Here is a 14,851-nt window from a genome sequence, read left to right as displayed (position 1 = left end):
CATTCTGGTTGAGGGGCCCAGCTTCTCTGATGAGGGGTTTAGCTGATGTATTCTCCTGTGCTATGAAAAACCCTCCTCACCTTGCCTGAGAAGCCCCGTGACTTTGAGAAATGTCCTTACGGCAACATAAACCTCTAGTCTACAATCAAGTTTCTAGTCTGGATGCTAGGTGCTGGAAAGGCGATTGTCCTGGACACTTTTCCCACTTCTTTCCACTTAAATCCCATGTGAAAGTAGAAAAGGATTATAATTCTGCCTGATGCCCACTTCTCAGCATCCACAGAGCACTGCAAAATGCATCCCTGACAGTTGAGAGCTCTGCCTGCAGACACCAGGGAACCTTGAGAAGTCTGACCTCCTTGCAGCCTTTCTCTCCCTCTTGCTGGGCCCTGGCAGATAGTGATTTAGCAAAGACAGGGATGACTTGGGGGACTCACCTTCCCCTGAATTCTGCACCCACCTCTCAACAGTGCTTGGCAAAGGCTTGGGAGCTTGTCATCTTTCATACTCACCTTTTGTATTCTGGACAGCCTCCCTGGATATTTTTCTATCTTGTCTGCGCTAATGGAGACCTTACCTGTTAGAGATCCCTTCCTCTTTCTGCTCTCTGTCCAACACAACCCCTTAGAATAATAACAGGAACAAAAATGAACAAACAAATCGAAGCCTTGCGTTTGAACATCTTACTATCATAAAAAAGCACATTGGCTTTGGAATTGAACGAAGAAAAAAATATAACGGCAGAAAAGAGCTTAATCCACTGCCTGAAGCATGGCAAGGTATTCCCTAAATCTGTGGGTGACAGATAAGTCTGCTGTTGTTACTACTGCCAGCACACCAGGGACTGCTGCCAGACATCCCTAGGCACACTCCAGAAGGAATGTGTTCCTCCTGCCCTTGTTCAGCCTTTCCTCTTTTCCCCTAGACTGGACCCTTGAAGTCCCAGGATGCCTTAAAGTTGAACCTCTCTGGGTTAAGTTATGACAAATTGTTCTGCTCACCTAAGGCACAGCTGCCGCAAAGTCAGACTGAGACGCAAGGCTGTCTAGGGAGCAAGGGTGCACTTGGGGTCAGCCAAACTTACGTCTGGAGCCACCATTTCACTGACAGTAGATAACTCTTAAATTTGCTTTTGGAAAGGTAGGTTTATTTTGTTTTTGTTTTTTGGTTTGAAATATAGTCCTTGCATGGTAAACAGGCAGAAAGCTTCTGGAGCCAATATATAAGCAGAAGAATAAAAATAGAAAAGAAATTTGAGTGTGTGTTGCTGGACTAGAGGGTTGTGAAAGCAGTGACACCCCATACGTCCCAGGCCAAGTGTGAGGCCAGCTCTATGACAATCATCTACAGACACTGAGGTACCTGAAGAGGGGAGACTGCTCTCACTGCCTGGATAGAGGCCTGCTGAGATGCAGGATCTCTGGGCTCAGCCTGGGGCTGCCATCGGAGCAAGCAGGATCATAGTGAGGAAGGTCACAGGAGCACAACAAAGTCCCATCACCTGGGATATATGGGAACATAGAGATGGCACCTGCTTGTGACCTGGAGAATCTTAAGCATAGGAAGATGGTAGGGGTGGTCCTGGATGTCAGGAAGAAAATAGAGAGGGCAGCAGTGAGGTATCCCTTGGTTCCTGTCCTGCCTCGTAACCAGGAGGCATGTGTTTCTTATAGACCAGACTGGTGCTATAAAGGGAAGCAGAACTTGGGCTATCTTATATGTAATCTATACACTTAAGAAGGCCTTTTAGATGAAGAAACTGTTAAAAAGAGGCTACATTTTTTACTGCAGTGGGTCAAAAGCTGAGGAGTCTCAAAAGGTCAGCCGAGGAACCCATTACCCATGCCAGAGAACTGTGTATGTGGAGATCCTGCAAGTTCTTTCTAAGAGCCCACACTGGTTCTCCAAGAGAAAGCCAGCAATGGATGTCTGCCACTCAGAGAACATCAACAGCCAGACTGCAGTAGCACCAGTTAAACGACATCTTCTTTGTGTTTTAAATCTCATCCCCTCCCCTACCCAGAACAAGAAAGAGGCAGAAAAGGATGAGAAGGATGGAAAGGAGAATTTTTTAAAATGTTCTTTCCCCACTACTCGCCTCTGAGCAGTGGTATGCTGCTGGCTCTCTTGGCGGAAAACACCCTGGTTTGTAGTGGTTGCCAATTTCCATGGTGCAAATACTCCCACCATGGCTGATTTAATCCACCAACCTGACAACACTGAACTTGGAATTGCAAAGAGATGCTAACAGTTGGCTATTGCTGAGACTTTGATCCATCTCCAACACACTGCTGCAGCTGAGCCACAGATCAGGCCTGAGCTGGAGTGGGAAAAGAAAGGGGGTGGAAAGACAGGGGAAGATCTGAATTGGGTATGAGATTGAAAACTTTATTTAGACTAGGCAGGATCTCTTTACAACAGCATGAGGCTTAATAGCCAAAGTGGGCCTACTCTTGGAGTTGAATGTGATCAAGAAACTTCATAACCTCTAAAGATGTCATCAAGAACTTTGAGAAAAAGATGAACCAGTGTATACTTAAGATAGCAGAGAAACATAAAACCATTCTCTGCTTGTATCTCATCAAGCCCAGACTGTTTAATGTTCATGTTATATTTCAGTCCCACAGGACCCCTCAGGAGCTGCTCATTTATTACATTCCAGAGAAGCAATAAATCTGTTGTGGATCTTTTTACCTTTCATTCATGCTAACCATCCTCCTTCAGAGAAATGAGTCTGAACTTTCATAATGAGAGTTCATCACATTTGTTTCACAGAAAATTAAGAAATTTGAACAGTATGAGTGACATCGAGTGACAAAGCAGAAACCCAGCTAGTGGCAGAAAGGATAGACCAGGGAAGGCATGTGTCCTGATGTCTCACTGCCTTCCCAGCTCCTGAATCATCCTTGTGCTGTGTATGGCCATTACACTGTGAACCCTCTGCAGACACTGAGCTAGGTCCTCAGGAGTCCACCTGCAGTGGAAATTTCTCTTGCTAGACATAAGCTATGAGAAGGAGAGATTGCTTTGAGAAGGGAAACAGTTGGAGCAAGATGACTCTCGACAAGGTGCCTAACAGACTATGACCCGTCATATAGGCAAGTATACTTTAGACATCCCTCACCTGCTCAAGTTCCAGCCTGGCCCAAGACACCATCACCGTCTGTCTAGAGAAGCAGTAATCTTCTAACTGGTCTCGCTAATTCTATCCTTGCTCTGTATCATATATTACACACACAGTAGCCAGAGTTATTCATTAAAACCCAAGTCAAATCCTATCTGCTGAAAAACAAAACACAGGCTCCTCCAAAGTCCTTCCAATGACCTCACCTCCTACCACTCTACTATTCACTCTTCTCCAGCCACACTGATCACTTTGGTATTCCTCAAACCACCAAACATATTCCCACCTCATGGTCTTTGTACTTGTCGTTCTCTCCCCCTGGTATTTTTCTCATCAGAGGCCGTGTCACATACTCCATCATTTACTTAAGAACGCTTCTCAAAAGACATGTTAAGCAAAGGCATCCTGACCACCTTCTATAAAAAGCCACTTGCCCGATCCCATCACTTCCTATTCCCCTCATTCTGGTTTATTTTCTGCAAGCACTAACACCACATACATAGTATATATTAGCATGTTTGCTCACTGTTGTCTTTTGATTTGCAATGGAGTTTAAACTTCAAAAGAACAAGGACTTTGCCTGATTTGTTGTATCCTTAGCATAACAAATGAGCTGATGCATGTAACAGCAGCACAATAGATATCTATTACATTAATAAATGTTCTCCTAAATAATATGCATTGACAACTAGCAAAATGTGGGGAAAGGATCCTCCAAGCCTAAAGAGCAAGAGGCATTCCATGAATCATCCCTTTCCTTCCTCACCATGAGATAGATGGGAGAGACAGAAAGTTCACCCGCTTTAGCATTCTATTTTTATAGAAAGGACACAGATTCCTAAAGAGAAGAAAATAAACACATGTTGGGAGGAATATTAAATTCCACTGGACCTATGTTTACCCTCACTAAACCACATTTACCATCTTTTCATCTCCCTCTGTCCATGTCTATCTCTTCCTCATTCCCTTAATTCTTTCATTCCATCTACGTTATTTATAACTTTGGAAGTAGTAGTCTCAATTGACCGGTGTAAAAGTGATTATATTTCATATTTCATCCCTGAAGCAAGTAAAGAATTCTCTGGCAGGCTTGAAACTTTCTGCTTAACTAGTGAGATGTTTTAGCTGACACTAGCATGATATTTTTTATTGAGGTATAAATTACCTATAGTAAAAAATATTGATCTGAAATATGTGAATAGAAGGTTTTGATAGAAATATACATTTGTGTGAATACACACCTATCAAGACACAGAACATTTTCATTACCTGAATGATCCCTTGTAGGCAAATCACTATACCTTTCCAGAAGCAACCATTGATCTTGTCTCTATCAACATCATTGTTTTTGTCTACTCAGGAATTTTACACTAATATACAATTTTTGCATATTTTGCCTGGCTCTTCTTGATCAGGATATTTTGCGATTCATTCATCATTTAATTTATTAAAACTTACTTTATTCTATTGCTGAGTAGTATTTTATTGTAAGAATATGCCATAATTTGCTTATCCATTCACTTATTGATGAACATTTATATCCTTTTCAGATTTCAGCTATTATGAATAAAGCTATTTTTAACACATATATGCAAATATTTTGTGTGTATGCAAGTCTTTTGCCTTTTGTGTGGGGAGAGGGTGACTTGTGTGTTTCTATTTTTCTTGGATAAACACCTAGGAGTGGAATTGCAGAGTGATAGAGTATGTCTAGGTCTAACTTTATAAGAAATCACCTAACTTAAAATAACTGAATTATTTTACCCTCCTGATATGGCTTGGCTGTGTCCCCATACAAATCTCATCTTGAATTCCCACATGTTGTGGGAGGGAACCAGTGGGAGGTAATTGTATCATGGGGACAGGCCTTTCCCATGCTGTTCTGGTGACAGTGAATAAGTCTCACAAGATCTGATGGTTATAAAAAGGAGAGTTTCCCTGCACAAACGCTCCTCTCTTTGTCTGCCACCAACCAAGTAAGACGTGACTTGCTTCTCCTTGCCTTCTTCCATGATTGTGAGGCTTCCTCAGCCATGTGGAACTGTAAGTCCAATTAAACCTCTTTCTTTCATAAATTGCCCAGTCTTGGGTAAGTCTTCATCAGCTGCATGAAAATGAATACAGTAAATTGGTAACAGTAGAGTGGGCGTTGCCACCCAAAAATGTGGAATTGACTTTGGAACTGGGTAACAATAGAGGTTTTGGGGGGCTTAGAAGAAGACAGGAAAATTTAGGAAACTTTGGAACTTCCTAGAGACTTGTTGAATGGCTTTGACAAAAATACTGAAAATTATATCAACAATGGAATCCAGGCTGAAGTGTTCTCAGATGGAGATAAATAATTTGTCGAGAACTGGAGCAAAAGTCACTCTTGTTATGTGTTAGCAAAGAGACTGATGGCATTTTGCCCCTGCCCTAGAGATTTGTGGAACTTTGAACTTGAGAGAGATGATTTAGGGTATCTAGCAGAAGAAATTTCTAAGCAGCAAAGCATTCAAGAGATGTTTTGGGTGCTGTTAAAGGCATTCAGTTTTCTAAGGGAAGCAGAGCATAAAAATTCAGAAAATTTTCAGCCTGACAATGCAATAGAAAAGAAAAACCCATTTTCTGAGCAGAAATTCAAGCTGGCTATAGAAATTTGCATAAGTTACAAGGAGCCGAATGTTAATCCCCAAGACAATGGGGAAAATGTCTCCAGGGTATGTCAGAGGTCTTCACAGCAGCCCCTCCCATCACAGGCCCAGAAGTCTAGGAGGAAAAAGTGGTTTCATGGGCCAGGCCCGGGGTTTCAGTCCTGTGTGCAGCCTAGGTAAATTGGCGCCCTGCATCCCAACTGCTCCAGCCATGGCTAAAAGGGGCCAATGTACAGCTCGGGCCATGGCTTCAGAGGTTGAAAGCTTCAAGCCTTCACAGTTTCCATGTGGTGTTGAACCTGCAGATGCACAGAAGTCAGTAATTGAGGTTTGGAAATCTCCACCTAAATTTCAGACTATTTAGGGAAATGCCTGGATGTGCAGACAGAAGTTAGCTGCAGGTATGGGGCTCTCATGGAGAACTTTGGCTAGGGCAGTGCAGAAGGGAAATGTGGGGTCGGAGACCCCACACAGAGTCCCTACTGGGGTACTGCCTAGTGGAGCTGTGAGAAGAGGGCTACTGTCCTTCAGGCCCCAGAATGGTAGATCCACTGACAGCATGCACCATGTGCCTGGAAAATCCATAGACACTCAATGCCAGCCTGTAAAAGCAGCTGAGAGGGAGGCTGGACCCTGCAAAGCCACAGGGTCAGAGCAGCCCAAGACCATGGGAACACACCTCTTGCATCAGCATGACCTGGATGTGAGACATGGAGTCAAAGAAGATCATTTTGGAGCTTTAAGGTTTGACTGCCCTGCTAGATTTCATACTTACATGGGTCCTGTAGCCCCTTTGTTTTGGCCAATTTCTCCCATTTGGAATGGCTTTATTTACCCAATGCCTGTACCCTTATTGTACCTAGGAAGTAACTAACCAGCTTTTGGGTTTACAGGCTCATAGGTGGAAGGGACTTGCCTCATCTCGAATGGGACTTTGGATTGTGGACTTCTGAGTGAATGCTGAAATGAGTTAAGACTTTGAGGGACTGTTGGGAAGGCATGATTGGTTTTGAAATATAAGGACATGAGATTTGGGAGGGGCTGGAGCAGAATGATATGGTTTGGCTGTGTCCACACCCAAATCTCATCTTTAATTCCCATGTGTTGTGGAAGGTACCCAGTGGGAGGTAACTGAATCATGGGGCAGGTCTTCTCCATGCTGTTCTCATGATAGTGAATAAGTCTTGTGAGATCTGATGGTTATAAAAAGGGGAGTTTCCCTGCACAAGTGCCTGCCACCATCCACATAATACATGACTTGCTCCTCCTAGACTTCTGCTGTGATTTTGAGGCTTCCCCAGCCACGTGGAACTGTCAGTCCAATTAAACCTCTTTCTTTTGTAAATTGTCCAGTCTCAGATGTCTTTACCAACAGTGTGAAAATAGACTAATATACTTCCAAATAGCAATGTATAAAAGTTCTGGTTGCTCTATATCGCCATTAACATCTGGTGCTATCACCCCTTGTAATTTTAGCCATTATAGTAGATGTCTACTGGTTTCTCATTATATTTTCTCTTTGCATATCTCAGATGACAATTAATGTCAAACACATTTTCATGAGTGTATTTGCCATTTAAAAATATTCCTATGTGAAATATCTGTTTTTCATCCAGTTTTCTTGACTTTAATCTTAAAATTATTTAGTTATAGGAATCTTTGTATATTCTAGAGATAAATCATTTTTCAATAGTATGAACTAAGAATATACTCTACCCACCTGAAACTTGTGCTTTTGTTTACCTAGTGGTGCTGTTTAAGAATAGAAGTTTTAATTTTGATAAAGTACAATTTACTAAAATTATTTACTTTTTTATGTTTCTTGAGTACTAGACAAGAAATGTCTGCCCATTCCTAGGGAATAATATTTTTCTATATTTTCTTCTAGATATTTCATAATTTTAATATTTACATTGAAGTCCATAATTAATTTTATATAAATTATGATGTGCTATAAAAGGTAAAAGATAAAGTTTATTTTATCTATAAAAATATCCACTTATTTCAGAACCATTTGTTAAAAAGACTACCTCTACCCCCATTGAATTACCTTGGTAACTTTGTCAAAAATTATATAACCATATAAGTGTGAATCATATATTTCTAAACTCTGATTACTGTAACTTTACCATTAGTCTTAAAGTCAATAAACTTAAGTTACCCAACTCTGTTCTTCTTTTTCAAAATTGTTTTGTCTATTCTGGATTATTTGCATTGCATATAAATTTCAAAATAGAACCAGTAATTTCTACCAAAACAGCCACATGAGTTTTTGATTGTGGTCACAGTGAATCTATACATCAGATTAGGAAGAATTACCAAATTAACAATGTAGTACTAAGTCTCCCAATCCCAGTAGAATACATTGTTCCACATATTTAGGTGTTTCTTAATTTTTTAAGCAGTGTTCTATAGTTTTAAATGTAGAGTTATTGCATATCTTTTACTAAATATTTCATATTTTTATGACACACTGTATTATTTAATTTCATATTCAAATTGTTGATAGTTTATAAAACAGTTTATTTTGTCTATTCACTTTGTGTATTATGACTTTGCTAAATTTCTTTATTAGTTCTAGTGTACATGTTTTAAACTCAGAATTTTTAATACACACAAGCATGTTGCCCAAATGTTTGTTTCCCTTTTTCCTCCACATGCCTTTTATTTATTTTCTGTGACTTACTGCACTGGCTACTACCTTTAGTAAAGTACTGACTTGTTATGATAAGAGTAAACATCCTGTGCTCACTTCAGCAGCACAAATATTAAAACTGGAACAAAAAAGAGGAGATTAGCAGATTAGCTAATCCTGCATGAGAATGACATGCAAATTTGTAAAACATTCCGTATTTTTATATAAAAGTGAAATTCCACAAAAAGATAGATACCATAATGAAGAACCAAACTGAAATCCTGCAGTTAAAGAATTAAATGAATAAAAAAAAAAATGCAATCAAGACCTTCAAAAGCAGACTTGATAAAGCAAAAGAAAGAATCTCTGAACTTGAAGATAGGTCATTTAAAATTTATCCAGTTAGAATAAATAAAAATAAAAAAGAGTAAAGAAAACCTACAAGAATTGTAGTACATCATTAAGTAACAAACATTCATTTTATAGTGATGCCAGAAGGAAAACAGATAGGCAAAGGCATAGAAGATCTATTTACTGCAATAATAGCTGAAAACTTTCCAATTCTGAGAAGAAATATGGATGTCCAGATCCAGGAAGCTGAAAAGTCCCAAGTAGATTCAACCCAAAAAGGTCCTCCCTGAGGCATATTATAGTCAAAGGCAAAGAGAATTTAAAAAAAACAAAACAAAAAAAAAACAAAAACAAACAAGAGAAATGTATTAAGTCAATATAAAGGTATCCTCATTAGAATAACAATAGATTTCTCAGTAGAAACCTTACAGGCAAGGAGAGAATGGGATGATATATTAAAAGTACTAAAAGAAAACAATTGCAAGCCAAGAATGCCATACTTAGAAAAGTTATCCTTCAAAAACGCTTTCTCAGGTAAGCAAAAACTGAGTAAAATTGTCACTAGACTGGCCTTATAAAAAATGTTTAAGAAAGTTCTGCATCTAGAAGCAAAAAGATGATAATCACTATCATGATAACACACAAAAGTGTAAAACTCACTGGTAGGGCAAATACACAAATGATAAAGAGGAAAGAATCAAAGTTCATCACTACAGAAAACCGGCAAACCAAAAAGATAAATGAGATAGAAAAATAAACAAGAGAAGATAGAAACAACAAGAAAACAATTAACAAAATAACAGGACTACATCCTCACCCTCAATAACAAGTATAAACAGATTACATTCCTCAATAAAAGATATAGACTGGTTGAATATATTTTTTAAATAATCCAACTGTATGCTGTCTACAAGAAACTCACTTCACCTTTAGAGACTCAGATATAACACAGACATTTAAAAGAGTAAACATAACTTTAAAATAACTGTTATAAATATATTCAAGGACTTAAAATATAGACAACAAACTGTGTGGATTGTGGGACTGTCCACAGAGCCATATCTGGAAATTAAAAATTGAAATAGTCTGAATACTACCAAAGGGTGAAAACAAAATATTAAAGAGCAAATTAAGTCCAAAATGTGTGAAGGAGGGAAATAGTAAAGATAAGAGTGGAGATTAATGAAGTGAAGGGATAGGGAAAGATATTCCACACAAATGGAAATCAAAAGCAAGAAGGAGTGGCTATACTTATATCAGATAAAACAGATTTTAAGTCAATAACTATAAAAAGAGATAAAAAATGGTTATTATATAAAAATAAATGGATCAATTCAGCAAGATAATATAACAATTATAAACATATATTCAACTAACATCAAAGCATCCAGATATGTGGAATTGCAGATTGGCTAACGGGTGCAAGCATACAGTTAATTAGAAGGAATAAGTTCTAGTGTTCGATAGCATAGTAGGGTGACTGTAGTTAACAATCATCTAGTGTATATCTCAAAATAGCTAGATCAGAATATTTGAAATGTTTCCAACATGAGATGATAAATGCTTGAGATGATGGATATCCTAATTATCCTGATTTAAACATTATGCATTATATGCTGTATCGAAATATGTATAATTATTATATATCAATAAAAATAGTAAACATCCTTACATTTTCAAAGTTTTACATATTTCATCATTAAACATTATATTAGCTGTAGATATTACATATACATACTAGATAACTTTTATCTAGTTAAGGAAGCGTCCCTTAGTTTCTAGTTTGCTAGTTTTATCATTACTGGATGCTGAATATTTTAAACAATTGATTAATATTAAAGATTGGTGTTATTTTTTCTAATACGTTTGATAGAGTTTACTAGTGAATCTGTATCACCCTAGCATTATCTTGGTGGGAAGTTTATTAACTATAAATCAACTTATTTAATGATATGTAAGGTAAATTTTAAATTTCTTTTCATGCCAGTTATGGAATTTGTGTCTTTCAAAGATTCATCAATTTTATCCAAATTATCCAATTATTGGCCTACAGTCATTCATTCTATTTATACTAGTACCTTACTATCTACTCATGGCCTGTATAGAATTTCTAGTGATGCCTACACTTTCATTTAGATGTACTAAATTATCAAATTTGTTTATTTTCTCATTTTTTCATGATTCAGCTAGCTGGAAACTTGTCAATTTTATTGATCTTTTTAATGGCTCAACTTTTGTTGATATTTTCTAGGGTTCATTCATTTTCTTCTTCATTAATCTCCACTCTTATCTTTACTATTTCCCTCCTTCACACATTTTGGACTTAATTTGCTCTTTAATATTTTGTTTTCACCCTTTGGTAGTATTCAGACTATTTCAATTTTTAATTTCCAGATATGGCTCTGTGGACAGTCCCACAATTTACATACTTTGTTGTCTATATTTTAAGTCCTTGAATATATTTATAACAGTTATTTTAAAGTTATGTTTACTCTTTTAAATGTCTGTGTTATATCTGAGTCTCTTTATGTTAACTTTTTTCTCCTAATCTTGGGACACATTTCCTTATTCCTCACATGCATAGTAACTTGTTGTTGTTTGCAGGAAATTGATACTACAATGCTAAGAATATGCATTTTGTTTGTTTGTCTTCCTGTAGAGTGTTGAGTTTTGTTTTAGAAAGTAGTTCTTTCACAGCCTGATCAGTTTTGTCCTGGAAAGTCTTGTTTTTAGGCTTTGTTAGGGCAGATATATAGTAGTTCTTGTTTAAAGTCTATTTGTAAAGCGTACTTTCTGTAGGGTCACAGCTGAATATCTGGCAGGAACCCTACCAGCAATGAACCTTCATTTGGCTGTTAGCCTCCTTAGTACCAGTTCTGTCAGGCTTCACAGTCTTATGCCGACCAGGAGAAAGACCAATTAGGAGATCATTATAGGCCAAACACACAGATATCATTGCTTCCCAGGCACAAAGTTTCCCCCTCAAAGTATGTAAGGGTTATAGGAGAGTGCACACCAACATATATTCTCTTGTGTTTTAATTTTGACTCAACTAGAGTATATAATGTTTGAGGGCAGAGGCCTTCTCTAACAAACACCAAGTCCTTGCTCAACACAACACTTCCTGCTAGGCTCAGAATAAGTTTGTCTTGCCGAAATGTGTTGGCTTGGGGTGTAATGTGACAGAGGAATGAGAGTAATGAATTCTACGGATTTGAATATCAGTACATCTTGACAGGTCCCAAAAATGAAACACATCAAAATTTTTGGCCCAATTTCCCAAAAGAATACAGAAGTCAAGAGAATTATTTAATATATTAAGCAAAAAAGATTAGGCTACTGAAAATATTATAACCTGCTTTATAGTCCACCAAGGTGAAAAGGACATGGGTTTTCTACTAAATAATCTTGCATTTAATTTTGGTTCTCCACTGATTAGCTGAATGGGCTTTAAAAATTTATTTGCCCTCTCTGAAACTTAGTTTCTTCACCTGTGAAGTAGAGGCATTAATTTACTTTTATAGGGTTTTTTTTTTTAGGCTTAGAATGGCAAATGTAAAATATCTAGTTTTGTGAACCATAGTAAGGGCTCTAAGACTGTGGGTTTGTTTCCTTATCCACATCAGTAAGTAAAAATGGCTATGAAGAGGGAAAGGTTTATGTGTCTAATAAAATCAGGAGGCTTGGATTCTCTGGAAAAGTATGCCTCTTTCTGAGTCTCAGGATTTTTTGTTCTTTGTTTCATGAGGGATTGACCAAGAGATCACTCAGATTTCTTTGGGTACAACAAACATTCTATAGGTCTGTGAATACTAACTAGGTCTGCCTACAGCCTCACTGACTCAGCCCTCCCAGCTAATACTATTCCCATGACAACTAACAAAAAGGCAATAGAAAGAAGTTAGGGAAACAAGAGATCAAAGAAAAATAATGAGGCAGGCTTCAAAGCACAAAGAGAAAAAGGAGGAGAAAGGGGAATGGAAAGCAACTGAAAGCTAGTGGTAAAGAGAACACTAGGCTGAGAGCTATGATGTTGTCAGCACCGTCAGCTGACAGCCCTGCCCATCAGAATTCATAGAGATGACACAGGGAGAAGAAACCTGTAGAGGGCTGGGGGCTGCTTTGAGAGGACATAGATCTTACAAGGTAGAAACTGCCTGAAGCATCATAGCTTAATTTCTGAACTTCCAAATCACCAACTGAGCTTAGCTTAGAAATGGCAATTCATGAGGTTCTTTAAATTTTAACTTTCTTTAAAGAAAAAGATATTCTAATTTTTTACTGTTTTTGTTGCTAAAATACTTAATTCATATTTCCAATGGGAAAGAGTCAGTGAAAGAGAGTAGGTTATAGAAGTCGTAGAGGAGAAGAATGATCATAAATCAGAAATCTTGTGTCCCTAGAATGGGTCAGACACTGTTAGTTGCTTTTCCAAAATACTCAACTTTGATTATCCTTCACAATTCAGAGATACAAGCCAGCTGGAGTAACACACAAAAGGGAAATGATATTGAGTGTATTTGAGGACAATATGTTAAATGTTAAGTTCATGTGTATCTTTAAAGTAGGGCTAAGGGACAAGAAACATTTTATAAAACCTTGCTACAAAAACTTGGTTTAAAGATGAAAGGCATCAGGATCACTAGGAAGCTTATCAGAAATTCAGAATCTTAGGTGCCTTTCCAGATCTACTGAATCAAAATTCCAAGATTTTATTTGAACCCTAAAATTTGAGAAACTCTGAATTAGAAAATGAAAAGAGACTGCTAATAATTCCTTCTGCAATTATACTAAGTAATTTATCTTCAACACTCTGTTTTTATGTTTTAATAGTAATGAAAAATCCTATTAAGGTTGTCATTTTCTATGTTGGGTAACTGTAGGGTAGGAGGAAGATGACTTGGGCTAGAAGCTTTACTTTGTCACCACTATTATGACATGAGAAAAATAACTTATGTTTTCTAAGTTTCAGTTTCTGCTTCTGCAGAATGAGGCCAATTCACATAATTAATAGTGTCACAGTGTTAAGAGGCAGACACAAAATAAAGAGTATGAATCATGCTATACCCCTTCCCCAAAAATTTCAATGACTCCTCATAGCCTACAAGTTAATATCTAGTGTCTTTAAAGGGCATTCAAAGCTCTTCACTCTAACGCCAGGCATAGTGGCTCACACCTGTAATCCCAGCACTTTGGGAGGCCAATGCAGGAGAATTGCTTGGGCATCATAAGGAGACCCTGTATCTACAAAAAAAATTTAAAAAAAAAAAGTTAGGCATGGTAGTGCACACCTGTAGTCCCAACTACTTGGGAGGCTGAGGCGAGGATTCAACTTCCTGAATCCAGGAGGCTGAAGCTGCTGTGAGCCATCATTATGCCCCTGCACTCCAGCCTGGGTGACAGGGAAGACTCTGTCTCAAAACAAACAAATAAACAGCAACAACAACAAAGTTCTTCACTCTAGCTCTATCCTACTCCTCCACCTTCATTATCCATTATATTTTCCCATGAATCCTGTACTTCTGCCTTTCCCTAAAACATAACATTCTCTTTCATTTTCCATCCACACATCCATCCTGTTTCTTCTGCCAGGAATAAGCTCTTCTCTTTCTGTAATTACAAAAATTCTACTCATCCAAGAAAATTCAGTTCAAAAGCATCTGCTTCACAAAGCTGTTACCAGTAACACTAATTGGACATCATTTAACATTTCTCTGTACAGATACAGTGATTTACACTTTCTCTACAACACTATTTCATTCTTTCCTGAGTTGTTGCTGGTTGAGTATGTATCTGAAATTGCCTTTGAAATGTAAAATACTCAAGGAAAGAGATTACTTGTTATTCATCATTACAGTTCCCTCAACAACTAGCACATTACTTTTCACATCATATGTAGTAAATGTTTGAGGAAGTTAAAGATGAAAAAAGAAAGCTTCTCAAGATATACATCTAGAGATACTTTTGTTCTGAAAATTATCTGACAACATTATAATGTGGTAGGAATTGCCAATAAAATATGTGCCAATCTTAACAATATGAAGATAGGAGACAGAGATGGTATACATCACTCTATAGATAGAAATGTAATTAATATGTGGTTCCATC

The 14,851-nt window shown here is 37.7% G+C and overlaps 1 pseudogene; it reads left to right on the top strand.

The window, feature by feature from the left end:
* Nucleotides 1–8,501: 8,501 nt before the first annotated feature.
* LOC114672494 (U6 spliceosomal RNA) lies at nt 8,502–8,614 on the top strand (annotated as a pseudogene).
* Nucleotides 8,615–14,851: the final 6,237 nt, after the last annotated feature.

Source organism: Macaca mulatta, chromosome 14 (genome assembly GCF_049350105.2).
Source record: "Macaca mulatta isolate MMU2019108-1 chromosome 14, T2T-MMU8v2.0, whole genome shotgun sequence".
Lineage (NCBI taxonomy): Eukaryota > Metazoa > Chordata > Mammalia > Primates > Cercopithecidae > Macaca > Macaca mulatta.
The sequence above is the reverse complement of the archived record's forward strand: the minus strand, read 5'-3'. Positions and strand labels throughout refer to the sequence as shown.